A 21,846-nucleotide genomic window follows, 5' to 3' on the forward strand; every position below is an offset into this window, starting at 1 on the left:
TTTAAAATGATACCAGCAGACACTGCATATGAGGCAAACCATATACCAGATGTTGCGCATGCATTGTAAGTGCTGACATATACAATTTCTTTGTACAAATCCAACCCTTGTAATTTAGGTACGGTATGAAAATAAAGAGATGACAATTTGGCTACAGGAGATTGTCATTACAGGTAACATATTATGAGGTTTCATTTAATTTTATAAATGTTAACAATTTTGGTTGCAAAAGGGTTTCCGTTGTTCCCATAGTAGATAGACCAGGGGCATTCAACTCGTACCCTACAAGGTCCGGAGTCTGCTGGTTTTCTGTTCCACTTGATAATTAATTGCATCCACCTGGTGTCCCAGGTCTAAATCCGTCCCTGATTTCAGGGGAACAAAGAAAAAAGCAGTGGAACTGGCTTCCAGGTTGTAGAGTTGAGTTTTGAGGGAGATAGACAGTACATGGTTGCTCTATGTAGTCCTATCACTGACCCTGGATAAGCTAGATACTGGGTTCACAGATAACCTTTTAGGTCAGTAACATGCTGTTTAAAAAAAAAATGTAATGGCTTTCTACACGTGAGAGAAATTGAACTAGCTAGTAGCTAACGGTAGCTAGTTATACCTAGGTAGCTTACAACGTTAGCTGACTTTTCTCAAAATGAACTTCATTGTGGCTAGCTACTTCCTATCCCTCATGCTAGCCTGCACAGTCAAATATCACTCCAGAAACATAATTGATATATATATTGATATGGTCAGCATTGTAGATCATTTCTCCCCTCTTGCCTCAGCTTTAGCTCATCTCAAAATAAAAGAGAAATGCAATGAAAACCAGCGTGCTGCAAACATTGTAAAGTGTTTTGTCACCATTGCTTGTTTAGTAGACATCTTTAGTCCCCACTGCACTATTCTGGTGTGCACCTTCGGAGCTCAGCCCAAGCAAGGCATTTGATTGGTTTGGCATAGTTTGACCCCTCTTTAGCTCATTTCTGCCATGGAACTTCCCCAGGTTTACTGTTTTCGGGAAGCCTGTTTCGCAACGAGGCTACACTGGTTATAGTCTCGAGAAATCCATGCAGCTCTTAAGATTTTTTTTGAGGACATTGTTGTGGACTAACACATTTTAGCAATGGTGTACACGGTCTTTCAAATGATGAGTTCAGAGTAAAAGAAAATTGTCAAGAGAAGTTTATACAGAATATGTCTGGTTATTGGGAAGCCTTCGAGGCAACTGGGTGACAGATGTAAGAAAGCTTGGAACATTCTAAAAGACCCTGGGTGACGCTCCGTTTCCAAATTTGGAAAAACTGGGATGAGTCACATAATGCCTACGGCAACAATACACATTTTTTTATGGGAAGATCTTATTCCAAATTTAATTCATAAAGTCCTTATTTATTGTAACTGCCATATGCGTCTTTGGGATTTATAATATTGTTGTACTGGTCAAGCAATGCTCTTGATGATGAAGTTCTCCTCAATGATGTACACATTGGAATCCTATGTCATTGTTTTAGAACTTTTGGTGCCAACATGGGTCCTATTACTGTAAAATTGTACATCTTTAACCCTGCAAAACATGTCCAACAGGTGCTTCTTGCATAAGGGCATAACCAGTCAATTATGAGGTGACATATGAATACCATTCATAGATCATGTTGTTGCAATCCCCTACAAGTCACTCTCGCAAGTTGTTTTTATTTCATATATTATATTTTTCTTTATTCAACATTGCACATACTCCGTTCGATGACATCTCATATTGCTGCCTACAAAAATGATATTGATGTAGAAAATCCAAAAGTCTGAAGATTGACCTAAATAAAAATACAAAATCAAATACAAAAATAAGGGTAGGAAATGAACGAGCTCCAAAGATAGTACAGAGAGAAGAAGTAACTGCAAGAAAAGAATACAAACATCTCCAATTAGGATGCACTTTTCAAAAACAAAGAAACATGCAGAAAAAAAGCAAGGCTGACCAAAACATCGGTATTTTATCACATTTGGACTGTAGGAATATTATAACATCCTGAAATACACTTCTACGGAGTTGTTTTAATATCAACTTTAAGAGACAGTTCTATTTTGATTTCGCTCCCTTAATGACCCTCCAGTGTTCATGAAAATGAATGGTTCAAATACACACACATACTCGGACAGCATTAACATTTAGTTACATTTTAACAGAAAAATAACCCATGTCATTACCATGTGGATGTTCATGGCAAACGTACTTTGTGATGGTACAATGATTCCATGGCTGAAACATATTACTGTAACCAAAACATACACACACACACACACACACACACACACACACACACACACACACACACACACACACACACACACACACACACACACACACACACACACACACACACACACACACACACACACACACACACACACACACACACACACACACACACACACACACACACACACACATATGCTGCTGCTACTGTGTATTATCTATCCTGTTGCCTAATCACTTTAACCCTACCTATATGTACAGCACATACCTACCTCAATTACCTTGTACCTCTGCACATCGACTCGGTACAGGTACTCCCTGTATACTGCCATGTTGTTTTTATTTGTTATTCACTGTGTATTTATTCCTTGTGTCACTATTTAAATGTTGTATTACATTTTTTAAAAATCTTTAACTGCATTGTTGGAAATGAACGCGCAAGTAAGCATTTCACTGTTAGTCAACACCTGTTGTCTACGAAGAGTGTGACAAATAAAACTTGATTTGATTTGTTTATGTTTGTTATATTCATATATACAATGGACCCTTAGTAGCTACCCTATCTATACCCAAGAAGGCACAACTTTAAAATGTACACAATAGTTAAACATGTCATTATAATGATTTTCAAGTTGTGAACTTGATTTGATTTGTATATGTTTGTTATATTTGGGGCCGTATGTATCAAGCATGTCAGAGTAGGAGTGCCGATAAAGGATCGGTTTTGCCTTTTCGATCAACAATGAATAAGATAAACTGGACAGGGGAACTGATCCTAGATCAGCACTCTTGAGACACTTCGCGTGAACAACAGGTTAGTGTTCAAAGACAGACCAGCTATATAGTTTATATCTTTTCACTGTAACTAGGCACACCTTGAAGCAGGCCTCATGTCTATACTAAAGATGCGTCTAGATACTGTGGGCAGGGCTAAGCCCCATCTTTGATATTAGGGCATTGTGAAAAGCCTTTTCATTGACTTTCATTGTCTTTTCAGTTCAGTCCAATCACAGTCCATCCATCACCATAATATGTTACCATAATGTAGTCAAAAATCATTGTTGTGGTCTTGAGGCTACACAGGCTATACGGATGACTTAGAATGGCTTTTTGTATTATTGTTTTGTTACAGTCTCATCATTATGCGTAGTGCTTTAGGCCGGGACATAACACTGATTGATATTGTCAAAAGAAGCCATCCCTTCGGAGTTATACTACGGATTGGGTAGATAACTAGGGAGAAGGTCAGCTTTGCTAACAGTATACAGTATCTAACAGTATAGAAACATTGTAATGTCCTAGAAAAACTTGATGTTGAAAGATACCTCTTTCTCTTTGTTTTCCCTTAAGTCACTGCTTATTCAACTACAATTTGGGAATCCAGAGTATTTTAGCGTAACTATGGCAAGACACAACAACTTTCTTGCTAGGCACACCTAAATGATACCATTAAGTGCTGAGGGATTTAGCCTTAAACTATTACACTTTGACAGACATCAATTATCAGGATGTGCATGGGCTTTGTGTTTGCTTCAAAATGTAAAACAATGGGATTATGGGATCAGGGAATAAACAGCACTTACTTTTTCTGCAATCACTGGTAAATAACCAGTGATGCTTAAAGAATTTGATAACAAAGTACATTTTAGCAGAGGGTAGCGTGGTATATTTGATAGGGTTTTCTGAACATTGAGGAAAATCTTGACCACAGACCTTCAACTATTTAGTAATAGAGGGATATAGCGTAACCAATAAGAATAGACATGTATATGGAGTAGTGGTGGTGGGGCGGGGGGGGTATAATTAGGATTTTCTATGTAAGCAGATGAAGAACAGACTGATATGAGAGCACTTTTCATCTCCAGATTCAAGTGTTCTATGTCTTTTCAGACAGTACAATGAGATATGTATGTTTTCTTTTTATGGAAGAGAATAGAAATGCAGTCCATTGTCCATGTCAATAATACTGTATATGCTATTAGGTTCCACCCCTTTCAATAACATAAAAAGAATAAAGATCTCTGGCGTTGTTGGTGCCCTGAAGCACGGTCATCATGGGCCGACATCACAATAATAGACAGCACGCCCAGGAGCGAGAATTACTAAGTTCTTGGCTGGTGACTGAACGTAAGAAGGATGGGCTTAAACATAAGCTGGCATTTATGTTTTTAAAAAAGCAAACACTTGATTTTGTCTGACAAAGCTGCAACAAGCAAGCAGTGCATACAACTATGTGTCTTTGAAAGCAGCCCAAAAGAGAGCGGGCGGATTTTCTACGAGCAGTTATACGAGAACAGCACAATAAGAAACTCAATTGAACAATCTCAAAATCTAAATTGAAGGGCAAAATCACGGATCTTGTTGGAGCAGCATTCACAACGTTCATGTAAATAAAAATGGAACATGACTTCTGAAGATATGAACATTGTTAACAGTCAAACTAAGTAGAATTGTCTCAAATGTCATGATTTGCGACACATTGTTTGGACACAGAAATATAAACATCGGCATATGTTCTATTCAATGTGTATCTATTTTCACAACATCTCCAGAGGAAGTGTACACCGCGTACAATAAAATCAGGGTTTAAACTTTGGTTAAGTAATAGTCAAGGCTAGGTTTAAAAAAATATATAACACACATCCATGTTACTTTGCATACAGTTAACTTTAAATTGATCGAGGTTTGTGTCAACAAAGCAGCTGGTCAATTATATCACTAACATAATAACATTTGCATCTTAGGGAAAACCCTTTTGTGTCCCTTCGGTAGATCATTCGGTGTGTTTGTGTGTGTGTGTATGCGTACCTGACATCTTTTATGTTTGAGAGTGTGTGAACAGATGCTTACAGTATGTGGGAAAAAAAGAGGACAAAAATAATCAGATATGTTTCATGTATATTGTAGAGTCATTTTGTCTCGTTTTTGACTCCCTGCTCCTTTCTGAATTGTAATATAGTTGTCATAACATGATGTTGTGAATTGAAAGACATTGTAGCTGGTAGCTGAGCGAGCAGCTCCGCCTCAAGCCAGCCTTATTTTGGTTGACAATACGAAACAAGATAAAAATAGATCAACTCATTCTGCTTGCCGCACGTAAGCAGAGAGAAACTCCACCATTTGGTTATCAATGACAACTACAAAGCAGACCCAACTAAAACATTGTCGACATTACAACCAAACAATTTTTCTCTATCTTATTAAAATATTCACATCTGTTCCTTACAAGACACTGTTTCACAAAAAACATATTTGAACTCGGATAAGTCTCTAGTTTCATCACTTCATATATAGGTATATATGTAATAATTAAGGCAATCATTTGGGCCATGACTTACTCATTTCCATGCCTCCAGGCTTTCTAGGAAATATTTTTGTTCCTTGTGCGCTCCGTATAATATCCCAATGTCTAATTTGTCCATTCAAACTTCTGATGTCCGATCGCTGGGTTCACTCCCGCAGTGGATCTGTGGTTATCGATGTCCGTTGTCTCACCCCAGATGACCAGTCATAATATTTGCTCTTTCTCTGCCAATTCCAAGAGTACCAGCCAGCACATCCTCTCCTAAGCCATCAACTGATAGCACTGTAACAAAAAAAATAAACAGGACATGAATACCAGGTTATCATTCCAGGTTATCTACAGGTTATCAAAGACCATTCCCGGTTATCATTCCAGTTATCTACAAAGACCAATTTATCATTACAGGTTGTCGTTACAGGTTATGTATGGGTGGCAGGTTATCATTACAGGTTATCTAATACCAGATATTATCATTCCAGTTATCTACAAATACCAGTTCATCATGCCAGGTTATCTAACAGCAGGTTATCAATACAGCATATACAATATCTATCAGGTTAGCAACTGGTGTCAGCGTTTATGAACATGAAACCATTCCCATATTCGAATCTCATGGGTGCCAATACACTGCAGTCTCTTTTTTAAAAATTATTATGGCCCAGTGGAATATCTGCAGCATACCACATCAGATAACAATCGCCCGAGCTCGGCCATTAAGTCTGAGTTATTGGGTCCCTGACACCCTTTTGTCCTCCGTTCAGCTCGGAGCCAAACGCCTCATGTAGTTCCAAAACATTAACCTGGATTGTCAGGGGTGGGAACTGGAGGCCAACACGGAGGGGTGCGTCATTCCACTACTGGTGAACTGCATGCTCCCTCTGCGGCCAGGGCCTCATTGGGAAAATAAACCCAGATTTAAACATTTGGGTAGATAAAATGTATTAGATATATGTTTTATTGCCTAGAGCATATTGTGAAAATGGACACTTCTCGTAATATCTATATATGAGACATTGATTGAATTAGCAACACAATTCCTTAGCATTGCTCTTCTTTTTCTGTGTAATGTAAATGTACCTAATTTCACGTGTATTTATTTAATAGTAAAAACATGATCAATTCAAGACAGCCCTCTTCTTTGAATGAAACAGCTGGTGTTTCAGTATATCAGTAATTGCAGGATTCCCAGATTTCTCACACTGTCTCGGGCCTAGACCCAGACGTTCTGTGTTAACTCCAAGCTATGCCAGAGACTAGACAACTACAACTTTCTTACTGAGTGGTTGTGTTGTGAATGGTCAGGCTCAAGGACAGTCATGTCTGTCCTTCGACTGCTCTCCGAAATAACTAAATTAGCATTGCATCTATGTGACATGTCCTGCTGTCTCATTTTACAACACAAACTGTACATTGTTTCCATGCACTGAAGCCAGAACCAAGAAATAGAAATAGGCTCCCATATTGACACATACAGACAATACATGAAACTCCTTCACATTCTCCTGCTACATTTTGTTTAAGGTGGCAACAATCCACATCTGCTATATATTAAGTGATACTTACAGTAAGCTATAGAGAGTGTTGTAGAGAGTTTCTTCTGATGACTTTATGGATATTTTATGACTGGTTAATGCCACTTATGCTTATCCAAAACCACTTATGGGTAAACATACCAAGTGTGTAAACATTCTTCGTCAAACAATTGACACACTAGTAGCAAAGTCCAGAACATAGGTCTAGGAGAAGCAAAAGTGTTAGCTTTTCACGGGTTTCACACTAGCTAGTGTAAGTTATACAATTATACAGTAGCTCCCCAGTCTATACCTAAGAAAGCACTACTTTCAAAATGTATGCAATGTCATTGTAAAGATTTTCACGAGTTCCATGAGCGTAATCACTATTGTTTATGTGTCTCAATTCTTCATCACGGCCACATACATCTTCATGAATTCAAAGTGGAAATCCCAGTCTCAATTGAGCTAATTGTGCTGCCACAATACTGTCGTACAGCTACTGTCTCCCCTGCTATGATATACCATCATTGATGATGACAACATTTAAAACTATTCCCCTGAATAGGTAGAGGAGAGGGAACGTAAACCTGTGACCTCAGAGACTACTTTTGTCTAGAGTTGTATTTTTCTCTGTGCTCCTTTAATAAGTGTTATATGTGTCAAAGCGCACTCAATGAGCTGTAAGGGGCCCTAAGCAAACAATAAAATGCACATCCAGAGGTGGCACTTCCCGTGGCCGGGGATTTTAATGCATGGGAAACCAAAATGAGTTTTACCAAATGCTTTCAAGGAGCGGGACACTAATCCGGACGCTTATAAGATTTCCTGCGACGCCCTCCAACGAACCATCCAACAGGCCAGCTTCTATCCCCGAGCCATCAATACAGGACCCGAGATAGTATCCTACTAGACTGGCTCTGGCGCTGTAGTGTGACAGGGCTTGCAAACTGTCACGGATTACAAATGGAAACCCAGCTGAGAGCTGTCCAGTGACGAGAGCCTACCAACGAGCTAAAATGATTTGATTGCTCGCTTAGAGGCTTGCAACACTGAACCATGCATGAGAGCAATCGGCTATTCCAGAGGAACGTGTGATCACACTCTCCAAAGCCGATGTGAGAAAGAACTTGTTTAAAGATAACATTCACTAGGCTGCAGGGCCAGATGGATTACCAGGATGCATACTCAGAGCATGTGCTGACCAGTTGGAAATTGTCTTCAATTACATTTTTAACCTCTCCCTGACCCAGTCTGTAATACCTACATGTTTCAAGCAGACCGCCATAGTGCCCAAGAATGCCAAGGTAACCTGTCTTAATGACTATCACCCCGTAGCACTCACATATGTAGCCATAAAATGTCTACTCTAACAATTTGCATTGTATGTCCCCCCTTTTACGCTGCTACTACTCTCTGTTTATCATATATACATAGTCATTTTAACTATACATTCATGTACATACTACCTCAATTGGGCCGACCAACCAGTGCTGCCACACATTGGCTAACTGGGCTATCTGCATTGTGTCCAGCCACCCACAACCCACCACCCGCCAACCACTCTTTTACGCTACTGCTACTCTCTGTTTAATCATATATGCATAGTCACTTTAACCATATCTACATGTACATACTACCTCAATCAGCCTGACTAACCGGTGTCTGTATGTAGACTTGCTACTTTTATATCCTCGCTACTGTATATAGCCTGTCTTTATACTGTTGTTTTATTTCTTTACTTACCTATTGTTCACCTAATACCTTTTTTGCACTATTGGTTAGAGCCTGTAAGTAAGCATTTCACTGTAATACCTGTTGTATTCAGTACATGTGACAAATACACTTTGATTTGATTTGAAAATGCTTTGAAAGGCTGGTCATTACTCACATCAACACCATCATCCCAGACACCCTCCAATTTGCATACCGCCCCAACAGATCCAACAATAATGCAATCTCTATTGCACTCCACACTGCCCTTTCCCACAAGGATAAAAGGAACACCAACATGAGAATGCTGTTCACTGACTACATCTCAGCGTTCAACATCATAGTGCCCTCCAAGCTCACCACTAAGCTAAGGACCCTGGGAATAAACACCTACCTCTGCAACACGATCCTGGACTCCCTGACAGGCCGACAACACATCCGCCACGCTGACCCTCAACACGGGGGCCCCTAAGGGGTGTGTTCTTAGTGACACTTTTTGACACTTTTTTCACTAACTATTTTGACTCATATGCGCTGCTGTTACTGTTTATTATCTATCCTCTTATCTAGTCACTTTACCCTATCTATATGTACATTTGATCTGGCCAAGGCTTTCGTCTCTGTCAATCACCACATCCTCATCAGCAGACTCGACAGCCTTGGTTTCTCAAATGATTGCCTCGCCTGGTTCACCAACTACTTCTCTGATAGAGTTCAGTGTGTCAAATCGGAGGGTCTGCTGTCCGGACCTCTGGCAGTCTCTATGGGGGTGCCACAGGGTTCAATTCTTGGACCGACTCTCTTCTCTCTATACATCAATGATGTCGCTCTTGCTGCTGGTGAGTCTCTGAACCACCTCTACACAGACGACACCATTCTGTATACTTCTGGCCCTTCTTTGGACACTGTGTTAACAACCCTCCAGGCAAGCTTCAATGCCATACAACTCTCCTTCCGTGGCCTCCAATTGCCCTTAAATACAAGTAAAACTAAATGCATGCTCTTCAACCAATCGCTGCCTGCACCTGCCCGCCTGTCCACCATCACTACTCTGGACGGCTCTGACTTAGAATACGTGGACAACTACAAATACCTAGGTGTCTGGTTAAACTGTAAACTCTCCTTTCAGACCCACATCAAACATATTCAATCCAAAGTTAAATCTAGAATTGGCTTCCTATTTCGCAACAAAGCATCCTTCAGTCATGGTGCCAAACATACCCTTGTAAAACTGACCATCCTACCAATCCTCGACTTCGGCGATGTCATTTACAAAATAGCCTCCAATAATACCCTACTCAACAAATTGGATGCAGTCTATCACAGTGCCATCCGTTTTGTCACCAAAGCCCCATATACTACCCACCATTGTGACCTGTACGCTCTCGTTGGCTGGCACTCGCTTCATACTCGTTGCCAAACCCACTGGCTCCATGTCATCTACAAGACCCTGTTAGGTAAATTCCCCCCTTATCTCAGCTCGCTGGTCACCATAGCATCACCCACCTGAGGCACGCGCTCCAGCAGATATATCTCTCTGGTCACCCCCAAAACCAATTATTTCTTTGGCCGCCTCTCCTTCCAGTTCTCTGCTGCCAATGACTGGAACAAACTACAAAAATCTCTGAAACTGGAAACACATCTCCCTCACTAGCTTTAAGCACCAGCTGTCAGAGCAGCTCACAGATTACTGCACCTGTACATAGACCACCTATAATTTAGTCAAAACAACTACCTCTTTCCCTACTGTATTTATTTATTTTATTTATTTATTTTGCTCCTTTGCACCCCATTATTTTTATTTCTACTTTGCATATTCTTCCACTGCAAATCTACCATTCCAGTGTTTTACTTGCTATATTGTATTTACTTTGCCACCATGGCCTTTTTTTGCCATTACCTCCCTTATCTCACCTCATTTGCTCACATCGTATATGGACTTGTTTATACTGTATTATTGACTGTATGTTTGTTTTACTCCATGTGTAACTCTGTGTCGTTGTATGTGTCGAACTGCTTTGCTTTATCTTGGCCAGGTTGCAATTGTGAATGAGAACTTGTTCTCAACTTGCCTAACTGGTTAAATAAAGGTGAAATAAATAAATAAATAAACATATCTGCCTCAATTACCTTGTACTCCTGCCTGCACATCGACTCGGGACTGGCACCCAGCCAAGTTATCGTTACTCATTGAATATTTATTCCTCGTGTTAATATTGGTCTTTTATTTTTCTCCCTGCACTGTTGGGTAGGGCCTGTAAGTAAGCATTTCACTTCAAAAGCATCTGAAAACTACAACTTGATTTGTTTTGAAAATAATTATACCAAATAAGTAAATTATATAATAAAATCAAATATACCAATAAATGTGAGGAGCAACATAGATCTCTGACTGGACTTCCCCTTTAAGGGTTCTAATTACATTTTGTTGAAAAGGAACACTTTACTTGTACAGGACTGAAGGTGACTAACGAGGGAAGTGCAGGGCTTAAATACCTATCGTCAGTCCCTTCACCCTGACAGAGATTGATATGAATATATTGCCAAAGTCAAACAGGAGCCTATTAGCGTGCAAAGAGGAGTGGATCTGTGTGCCCAACGACTTCAGAACCAAAGCTGATGACATACATTTCTCCTTAAGCACAATACCACAAATTCCACTTCGGTAACATTTACATTTACATTTACATTTAAGTCATTTAGCAGACGCTCTTATCCAGAGCGACTTACAAATTGGTGCATACACTTTATGACATCCAGTGGAACAGCCACTTTACAATAGTGCATCTAAATCTTTTTAGGGGGGGGGGGGTGAGAAGGATTACTTATCCTATCCTAGGTATTCCTTAAAGAGGTGGGGTTTCAGGTGTCTCCGGAAGGTGGTGATAACAATTTACTTAAAACCTGCAGGTATAATGCATTATGATGCAGTTATCATAATTCACCACAGAATACACATGAACTGTGACACTATTTGTTTTGTGCTTTCTTTTTTGATTCTTCACTTTATTTATTTATTTTTCTCTTTTATTTTGATGTTTCTCCCCTGTGTACTGCTTGTATGTACTGCTTCTACGTTACCTTATACTCAATATAATACAAGATAATTGTTCACAGAAAAATATGCAGTTATCATGAGCAGTTGTCATGAGCATGAATGACCCCACTTAAATCTATTATAATAATCTCTAAATAAATCACATTAAATACCATCCGGGTATTGGAGTAATCATTTCAGAGGTTCTAACTCCAAATATGAGACATTTTAAACGATTGACGTGTGTTTTATGATGCAGCTAACTCCCAAACATGGCTTCCCAAGGAACAACGTAACCGCAGTAACACTGTAGCAGCTCCTTTTTAAATTGCTGTGGAAAAGGCCATGCTTGGGCTTTCGTCGAACAGCAGCGGTATCACACAAACTGCTCCAAATAACAATCTTTTTTTTTTAAAAGAAGGAAAAAACATTTCCTGGCCAGAGGAAAATAAAAACATGGCTTAATAGGATGTTTTCCCTGTGACATTTTATTTACAACGTTACTTCCGACCTTCGGGAATCTGCAATACCAACAACATTCTTCTCGGATGCAGTTACAAGCTGTGTTTCCTCTGAGTCAAATGTTTGATGAATGCTGATTGGCTTGTTAGATTTCATGGAGTGGGCATGAAGTAGGCGAGTTGTTGTCATAGAAATAGAATGTGATTCAGGAAATAAGAGAAGGAGGGAGGGCTTTGATGGGTTAATAGATTGGAGAGGCCCCGCATGAGGCGTCGCAATTTAGGCAAAACTCTCATGGGCTTTCCAGTGGACTGTTAAAACATTTTAGAATACTAAATGTAGTCTACAGTGGCCCAATAACAATTTTGCCGCCAAATGTATGTTACCTGTGACATTTGGGGAGTTACAAATGAAACACTCTCCATCTTTTAACTAACAGACCAAGAAAAAGGCCCAAGGGAGGAAAGGCATACAGAAGCACTGTAGAGGAGCGCTGTGATCTCTCATCGCGAAGAACAAGCGACAATGTGCATTGTCCTGCGATGCGTACAGATCGGAGGCAGAGCTCTGGCGTAATGTCCCCACACCTCCTCGACAACTTCAGGATGAAGTCGCCACTCCCGTAGTAGGAGGTTCCCCTTTCCATCTACCTTGCTCTATGTTTAAGGACATCTGGGCCCATCTGGGCGCAATGCGCACATCTAGCATGGTCCACGTAACCTGCCATGGTCCACACCAAGGCAGGCAGCACATAACAGATGGGAATCAGAATGGGCCATGTAATTGCTGAAATTGCCAGGACAAGCCTTGTTAGCCTTGGACTGCTTTCTCTCACCCTTCCCTGATGACTTGCTCATTAAACCTGTCGCCATCTCGTTTCAACCGGGAGGGAAGCGAAGGATACCCGCACCACAAGCTGCTATTCAACAAAGGTAACATTAGCTGGAAGCTAGGTAAACAGAAAAAGAAAGCTTTATTCACCAGGGGAGTGGGAAATAAAGTAATTCTATATACTTGCAGGTTAGTGAAAGTAGCTCTAAGAGTAAAGCTAGCTAATTAGCAGGCTATAACCACCTGAGTGACGATAGGCAGCTAGCCACGCCAGTGGGTGTTAATACCATATGCCGACGTGTTTAAACCAAGTAACTTGAGGTAAAATGCACTGCTAGGCTTGTCTTTTACAAGGGGATGGTGCTTCAATGTTGGGGTAACACACTTTGAAGAAACAGCCACACTCCTGTTAGCCAAACAAAACAAATGGTGGCTTAGCATGAAAGGTTGCTAGCTTTGACACGTGTGGTGCCGTTCGCTATCTATCTAGATAGCTCGCTGAACTGTCGAGTGACCTAACTCTAAACGGTGGGAACCAACGTAGAGCTAGAGACCTTGAGTAGAAGCTGCTAAAACTAGTGGAAACCTGTTCTTAGCCGGATGCTAAAGCAGTGGCGCTAGCGAGTCAACAGCACTAATTGCATGCAGGCTGGCTACGTACTGTGGCTGGGTCATTCCACCTAACGTACCTAACTCCACGTAATTGTCGCAGATTGTGGCAAGGGTTTGAATCTCACATTCGCTTTTTTCCCCCCTTTGAAAATATAGAATTACATTTATTGTGTTAGTGTGTTGAGAAGAGAAGGGCAGGAAAACCTTGTAAATGAAGATTATGAATACCTTTAATGAGGAGTTTCTTGTTGGAATACCTCTTGCAGATGTCACATAGGCTGCTACATACATAGCACAGCTACATAAATAATAATCGCTACTATAGGCTATATTACATAGACTACACTTACATGTACTATTTCTATGCGTTATTATAATCATTGACTTTGTCACATCTGCGTTATTTGAATCAAGCATTGAGGACCAGCAGTGAACAGTGTTATCCTTAACAGAATGCTTGATGCGAGGGGCGCTTGAATCCAATGTTAATGTGCACTGTTGTTTCAGTGTCAACCGCTTTAGCAGTGTGTGCTACCAGACAGAAATGATGAAGACAGTAAATTACAGCTATTTGACAAGTCCATAATGCTCTTCAAAAATGTTTTTAGGATGATTTAGAAACTTAAATGTTGTTGATAACTGCATGTTTCTTTCTCCATAAAAGCACATGGATGTGTGTGAAATGGATGAGCAAAAATGTGGGATTTTCTCACAAGATAGGTTTCCATCCAATTGGCGACAGAATTTCATGCGAATATTCGCAAATACGCATAAAGGAAATATGCACAGTTGACCTATTTTAAGAAATGCCATTGGTTGGTGGATATAAAGTCTAAGATATTTGATAGGCTGATGCAGAATTTGTTACAGGAAATAATCACTGCCACCTGCTCAGGTTAGCATAGGGCTAAATGTGTCAGGTTGTGTAATTGGAACAGCTAACGTAGCGTTTGATCACGTGCAAATAAGTCAACAATTTAATTGGCTGATGAGCATTTTGATGTCCAGGTTAAACTTAAACTTTTTCTAATGTTCGCAAGGAGGGACCCTGTGAGTCTCCTTAATGTACATATTGTCATGAATTTTACTTGTGATTCCAACTTGAATGTGTTATTGTGTATGTATTGTAATATCCATGTAATTCAGTATCTTTGACTGCCATGTGGATATTGGTAAAAACTTGAACTTGAACATCAGCTATGCGGGTGTCGGCTATCACCGGTTAACGCTTGATCTGATTGAATCGAGGCCTTGCCAAGTACAGGCATATCCAAGCAGTGAACAAGAGGTAGGACTATACAGTGTGTTTCACCATAACTTTACTGATCTACATTACCTGTGAAGAAGCTGCCTACCCTGCCTTAAAAATTCAGATTTCTTGGTACCAATACTCATAGATACGACAACCTCACAGGCAAAGCTTAATAATGACCAAAACCCAAGGCACATCTTTCTCAGATATAATTTGATAGACTAACGTAGGGACCAAATCCCTTGAGCCAGTGACACAGACTGACTGATGAAATGCAGAATTATCTTGGACTGCTAAGAATTCTCAACAGCCTCATTCAGATTCTTTGAATTCGTTCTCTATTGATGTTCAAGTGGCACGGATTTCAAGTGGATACAAACCGATATGGAGAGGACTGAAAACCTGAACTAATGGAGGGGATGATGGCTGTCATGAAGGGCTTCAAGACAATCGAGAGACTATAATGGAAACGCTATGTACTGTAGTATGGAGAGAATTAAAACAGACAGCTTTAGAGACCCAACAGGCACACTTAGCTCAGGGGGGTGCAGCCTTCGCTTCCTGCACACTGACACTAATCCAAAGGCTGGGGGATTCTTTCCTCATTCTCCTGCAGGCACTGCCCTCAGATCAGTCCTGACATTCACAGTCACACAAAGCAGACTATAAGTATGCAGGCCACACACACGCAAACACACACAAATAATCAACATTCGGTTTACCATTCTCAAGCTCATTTTAAGCCCATAGCCGCCAATTGTCCGCAGAAAATATTCAAACGTCGTTTTGCTACGGTTCATCAATGCAGATTTATCTGCAATGTACTCTTTTGCTGGCATGGTTGAGTGCCCACACAGACGCTGTTTATTTTTCTCATTGGCTGTGCTGTGTTGGTCAGCTGTGCTAGCCAAGGCAGCCCATGCAAACAAGCGTGGCGTATGTGACGGTTGTGGGACTCAAGTTGATTCAAAGCGACAAGGGGGGGGGCGCCACTCGGAAAGCACATGTGCAAGCACTGTGAGTCATATTACACCATGACAGACCATCACGGCGAATTAAAGGCATGGCGCTGGCGGGGTGGCGGCGGTCAGTAAACATCATTAATGCAAAGACGCCCTCGTCCCATGTAAACAAGCTCTGTGCACATGGGATGGCAGGACTGGCAAGAGCAGATCTACGAAATACGGTGTTTACGAGTGAATTCACTACAAGCCGACTGAGGGAGCTTATACAGCCGCAACTCAAATAACTGTGAGGTTGAAGAAACTATGTTTAGACACTATTCTACTGGCGTACAAGTGGAAAGCAAACCTGGCTACAGTTGTCAGGTTGCTAGGCAGTGACAAACGCTCCAAATGCACTGTGTTTATGGGATGTAGGGAGGTCATTGCTGGAATAATAAAAGTCCATAGCAAATATATGCCAAAGATATTGAAATAATAACAACTAATGGCAGCTATACACAGTTATACATGTGCAATTCTACCATGGTTGTGCCACATTGTACAAGTCGCAGACACATTTTTTAAAGGACCAGGGCATCATTACTGGCACAGAGTGAGAGGTTCAACCATGAATAACTAATATTTATTTATGCACCAACTCACAAGGGCAAACAGTAGAATTACTGTGCATGTCTACCTTATAAGCTTAGGAAGGATATACTACTATTAAGAGCCATATTTATAAAGTGTTGACAACCAAGTACAAAGTGTACACCTATTTGCTCAGATGGGGTTAAAATTACCTCCATAAAAACTAGAAACAAAACATCAAAATGTGAGGATAGAGGATTGCGAATGCACGAGCAGGACAAACCTGCATCGTGTGAAACCACAGCCAAAATGGGAAAGTTCAGCTAGCATGTCTGATTCTACACCTGCATTGCTTGCTGTTTGGGGTTTTAGGCTGGGTTTCTGTACAGCACTTTGAGATATCAGCTGATGTATGAAGGGCTATATAAATAAATTTGATTTGATTTGATTCTGAAGGCTCTACAGCCAAAAGCAGAAACGGTAACATGTCTGTGACTCCCTAGCAGAGGAGAAATGCCAGAATGGTTGATTTATAGCCTCTCTTCCCACATAATAAATCACACAGATGCATCTGAAACAAAAATTATATCAGCAGTCATCTCTACCCAGACTTCCATCCCTCCTCTTCAAAATCATTTATACTGTCAATGACCTTCATCTATACAAGAATGATAAAGCCATTTGTTTCCAATGGATTGCAGCTCATACAAATGATCTGTCCATGAATGCCGTTGTTTATGTGTGTGTGTGCACGTGTATGTCAGTAAAGTATTGAGTTAGCGTGCAGTAGGTCCCTGGTTTTATCACAGTTACAGTTAGGCAGCAAACCACACAAATATGCTACACTGGTGTCAGAAGTGGGATGGATGGCTGTGGTCAGGTATTTTACATGAATGTTATATGACCAATTAGGCCCATGGCCTTACTGAAGTCGCAAGATCGAATCTGGCTCACACGAGTGGAATGATCCTTATTGCTTTTCCATTCTTCTTCATTACCACAACTCTGTCTGTCTATTGGATCATATTACGCTGGGGTCACGAGACACAGCTTTCTTTGTAAACGCCTTTGGCCGCAAGTGCCTTTCCTGACCGCACAGCACTGCTGAAGCTCCTTTGCCTAATCTTACAATAACACCTGAGAACAACCTAGTCCTCTTTACCTCCCACAATCGCCGACCACAGAAGGCCAATGCAATAAACAACGGTTTGAGTTAGTGACGGCAGTTGGTCACACTGTACATTAAGCATAACTTATAGTAAATAAAGCAAGAAATGTAGGAATGACCCACTTACACACATTAAGTAAAGAGTTTGGGTCAAGCAAGCAACTCATAGGACATAGGACACACATAAATAAAGTCAAATGCAAATGAAAAGTGCATTGTGCAGTCCATTTGGCGTGAATAGTGAAAAACCGCATTTCATAATTATCTTGTGCCAGGAATCCAGTAAGCCATGAAACGCTGCCCAGGCGTCTGGACCTGACTGAAACATTTGGACTTCATTAATGAGAAGGAGAAGGTGGATGTGGGGGGATGATTAAGGGGGTGCTGTGAATGAGAACAGCTGAGAAAAACACATAAAATTGTTGCTTTGCTCTCTTTCTTGGCTTATTCCATTGATTAGCTATTTTTTTGTTCACTACAAAGGAGCGTGATTAGCCAATGTGATTGACTACACAATGATTGTTCACACAGGAACTTTCTGGAATTTTCTAACTATCTTAAGATGAATGCATGAATTGTAAGTTGCTTAGAGGGTCTGCCAAATGACTAAAATGAATCCGCTGCAGAACAAATACCCTTCCCTCAATAATAGCATCTAACAGATGTAGCCCTTTGTAACAACCAAATGGTTTTGCTGTAATATCCGAGAACCTCCTCGAAGTGATCACATTAGTCAGAACCACAGGTCTCCAGTGGCTATCCGGATGCCAAGGAACCAATCTGAGCAGCATTACTTGATTGATGGGCGGTAAGGAAAGTCGATAAAGGAGTGCACGAAGACGTTTTGAAAACCAAATACAAATGTCAATGTGGGTGATAACAGTATTTACGCTTTCCCAGTCAGGAGCTAAGACACAGACAGACATGTATAAGGAGGAGTTCAATAGATGTTGACAGTGCCAAGTTCAGGAGTTCTGGGATAGATAGAACAAGATAGTTCCATCAGCCAGAGTGCAAAACACACGTTACACTGGTGTACTGTATCACTAGGCCTAGGATAATACGGTTATTAATTCCACTGTTTTTACACCGTTACTCGAACCTTCCAATTCACAAACGTTGTGGGGTGGATAACATCTCAACAACAGAACAAACGCAAAGAAATGCCGGTACACAACCAAACAATAACAAACACACACTTCCCGTGCGTCCATAGCTGTGTGAAATGCTGCTGCGCGACATAGAAATGACAGCGAAGTGCCCCATTTTGACACGTGGCGTTGCAACTCTGACAGTGTGATGAATAATGCAACCCCACACTGAGAGTTATTAAACCACGCTCCCCAGTCAGAGGGCAGAAACCACTTAACGGCACAACATGTAACACATCAAAAAGGATCGGAAAAGTGATATTAAGAGTTTTCCCAGTTTTGCTGAATTGCAGTTGGATTTCAGACTCCAACCCACAGGTGCTGTAACTGCGAGATGGAGTCACAAAATATATCTCTGGTATATTTAGTTGCAGTCTGCCAGTGGTTTGTTTGGGGGGGAAACTGCACATATTTTCCAAACAGAGGGTGAGAGTTGGAAAAACAGACTCTCAAACCACTTAAAAATACACATATACAGATGAGCGTACACACACACGCACAGGCATACGCACACACACTTTACTCCGACATAGTATACATCAGAAAATTCCAGTCACGGTTGCTATGACAATGCTTACACCACAAATGTTCTCCTCTGCAGCTTATCGTGGCCCCCAGCCCCCTTGGGAAAAGTGTTTTTAACTTTAAGCCTGGGAACATAACAGTGGAAGAGCATAAGCCTCAACTGATTGATCAACTCTGATTGCCCAATTTGTGTTCCAAAGCTACACCGGAGAGCCTGGTATACAGTTAAACCTTCCAGATGTTAATATTCCCAATTATTTCAAAAAGCGATTCGGAAATGACGTAATACTCAATGATGAAAGTATGAAAAGGTCATGTGTTTGAGCTTTTGTTGGCATATGTATTGAGAGAAAACCAGAACTCTCATTGACTTGAATAGGAGCTCTTACAGTGTATTACAGATCGTTATCCTTCTCTTTTGAACTTACATGAATTAAGACAAAGGTAATCTCGTGCCACAAGGTTCTCTCTGTTCTCTGTGATGACACCCCTTGGTGTGTCTATACAGAATAAAGATAGCTGGCGATGCAACAACAAATGGCATCAAGACAGGTTATTTTCAAAATACAAAATCTCTCCCCAGCACAGCAGGAAATGCTATCAGCTATTTATAGCCTCAAACGTGCAATTTTTCAGCCGGCACTCAAGGGAGGGCACAAAGTCCCAATTAACTCACCGGAAACTCACCAAGGCAAACAGTGAGATTACTAATGATAAGGCAGATGCTCAAATACAAGCTAGAATATTTTATTTTATCTCAAAAGGCAGCAAGTACCACAGCCTCGCAGATGTGTCGTACAACAAAGGTGTTTGGCCTTAATATTATTAATCTCCTAAACAATAGCAGTCAACAACAAATGACCGTTGTTTAGTAGACTATGCGTAAATGGCAGCGGGGAGGAAATTGGACCGTTTTTAAGTGGATAATGTGGAAAATGGAGAATTCTTTGTGACCTTTTAGAGTGGGATAAATGTTAATGAACAGCATTTAAGCCACTTCATTCAGGATATTGCAGATTTGATCATTTTGTTAAATGCAGGTGTTTCGTTGCTTCTGGAACATTGAAAGAGTAGGCCTAATTCTACATAGGACATAGAGTGGCAGTTGCCCCGAGCACAGATTTAGCTTAGTTCTGGACTAAAAATCTGTGTCCAGGAAACCAACCCAAAGAGTGCTGTGTGCATCTTGAGTATTTCTTGACATGCAGTGAAAAGTACAGTAGACTGGCTGTGTGATCTGTTAATCGATGTCAAATAGTTAGAACGTGTTGATAAAACCATTAACGTCATTACACTGCAACTCTCTACAGTACAACCAGCTACCAAGTACACAAATAAAAAGCTGCTATGTTAATTGGAATTAAGGATGGAAGATCCCTTTATAAATCACCAATAAAGAAGAAACAAATAATACTTTGTCTTTCATCGTGTTTACGTTACCTAGTAATTGTTAGATAAACATAATAGCTGTATAATCATTTACTCTAGAGATCCATCTTTAATCTTTCTCTTTCCACCTGACGGTGGAGCAGAGTTGTTTCTCAAGGACGGGTAAAAGGGATTATAGAAGAAAATAACAAATAAACCATTTTGTTATTTATAAAAATGGAGATGGAATTTTCCATCACACGAGCAGTGTTTTAACGTGCCAGCTGTAGAAGACCTCTGACGAATGAGCAGAAAACCATGACTGTATAAAAACCAAAGACTTGGCTTGAGGGAGAAAGGACTTACTGTTAGTGGCTCGAGAAGTAAAACCAAATCCTAAAAGAGAACTTTGTCGTTTCCTGCGTAATCCACCAAAGAAGTGAACGCCTTCCCAAAATAATTCTGTGGATCTGGCCAAATAAAATTTGAAGACATACAAAGCCCTTGAGCACTGACTGTTACTTGTAAAGAGAAGTAGCATGTTTTGCCAAGGGGCATATCTGCAAGTCTCCATCAAAACCTCTGTGAGGAAGCCAAAACCAATCATATTTGACCATTCAAGTGCTTACTGGTACATTTTTGTAACATGAGTTTTTATCAAATCAAAGACAAGGATAATAGTGAAGAAAAGGTTCCACAACGACTCCTTAGGGAAATATATCCCAAACATTTATGGTCGGGGGTAACGACATGTCTATGTTATCAGACGAAGCCATGAGAGACTCCATAAGTAAATAAATCATTCAATTATGGATGTTGTGACATCAGCAATATAAAGTAAACAACAGCATTCTCCACCCCTCAGCAGTATTTCTGTAACGATTTACCTCGGTTGGTTTAAAAACAGCTCCCTTTGACTCTGTACTAGACCAATTACAACCATGCGTTTCAACTTTTTTTTTTAAACGGCCAATTGATTTTTGGGTAACACTACATTGAAGCATACTTTATAAAGAGTTTATAAAGGGCTTGTAAGTAGCTTATGGACTGTTCATTAATAATTTATGGTTAATAATAAGCAGTTATCACTAATATTAGTCTCACAATTTGTCAATCAAAATCTCAACGA

The 21,846-nt window shown here is 40.5% G+C and overlaps 1 protein-coding gene across 1 annotated transcript in view; it reads right to left on the bottom strand.

Annotated features, from left to right (window-relative positions):
• Positions 1-2,140: 2,140 nt before the first annotated feature.
• Positions 2,141-21,846, bottom strand: part of LOC118393656 (potassium voltage-gated channel subfamily A member 1-like) — a 28,317-nt gene continuing 8,611 nt past the window's right edge. The window contains exon 3 of the mRNA XM_035786556.2: positions 2,141-5,834. The gene's annotated coding sequence lies outside the window, so the exon portion shown is untranslated. The remainder of the gene's footprint in view (positions 5,835-21,846) is intronic.

Source organism: Oncorhynchus keta, chromosome 14 (assembly GCF_023373465.1).
Source record: "Oncorhynchus keta strain PuntledgeMale-10-30-2019 chromosome 14, Oket_V2, whole genome shotgun sequence".
Classification (NCBI taxonomy): Eukaryota; Metazoa; Chordata; class Actinopteri; order Salmoniformes; family Salmonidae; genus Oncorhynchus; species Oncorhynchus keta.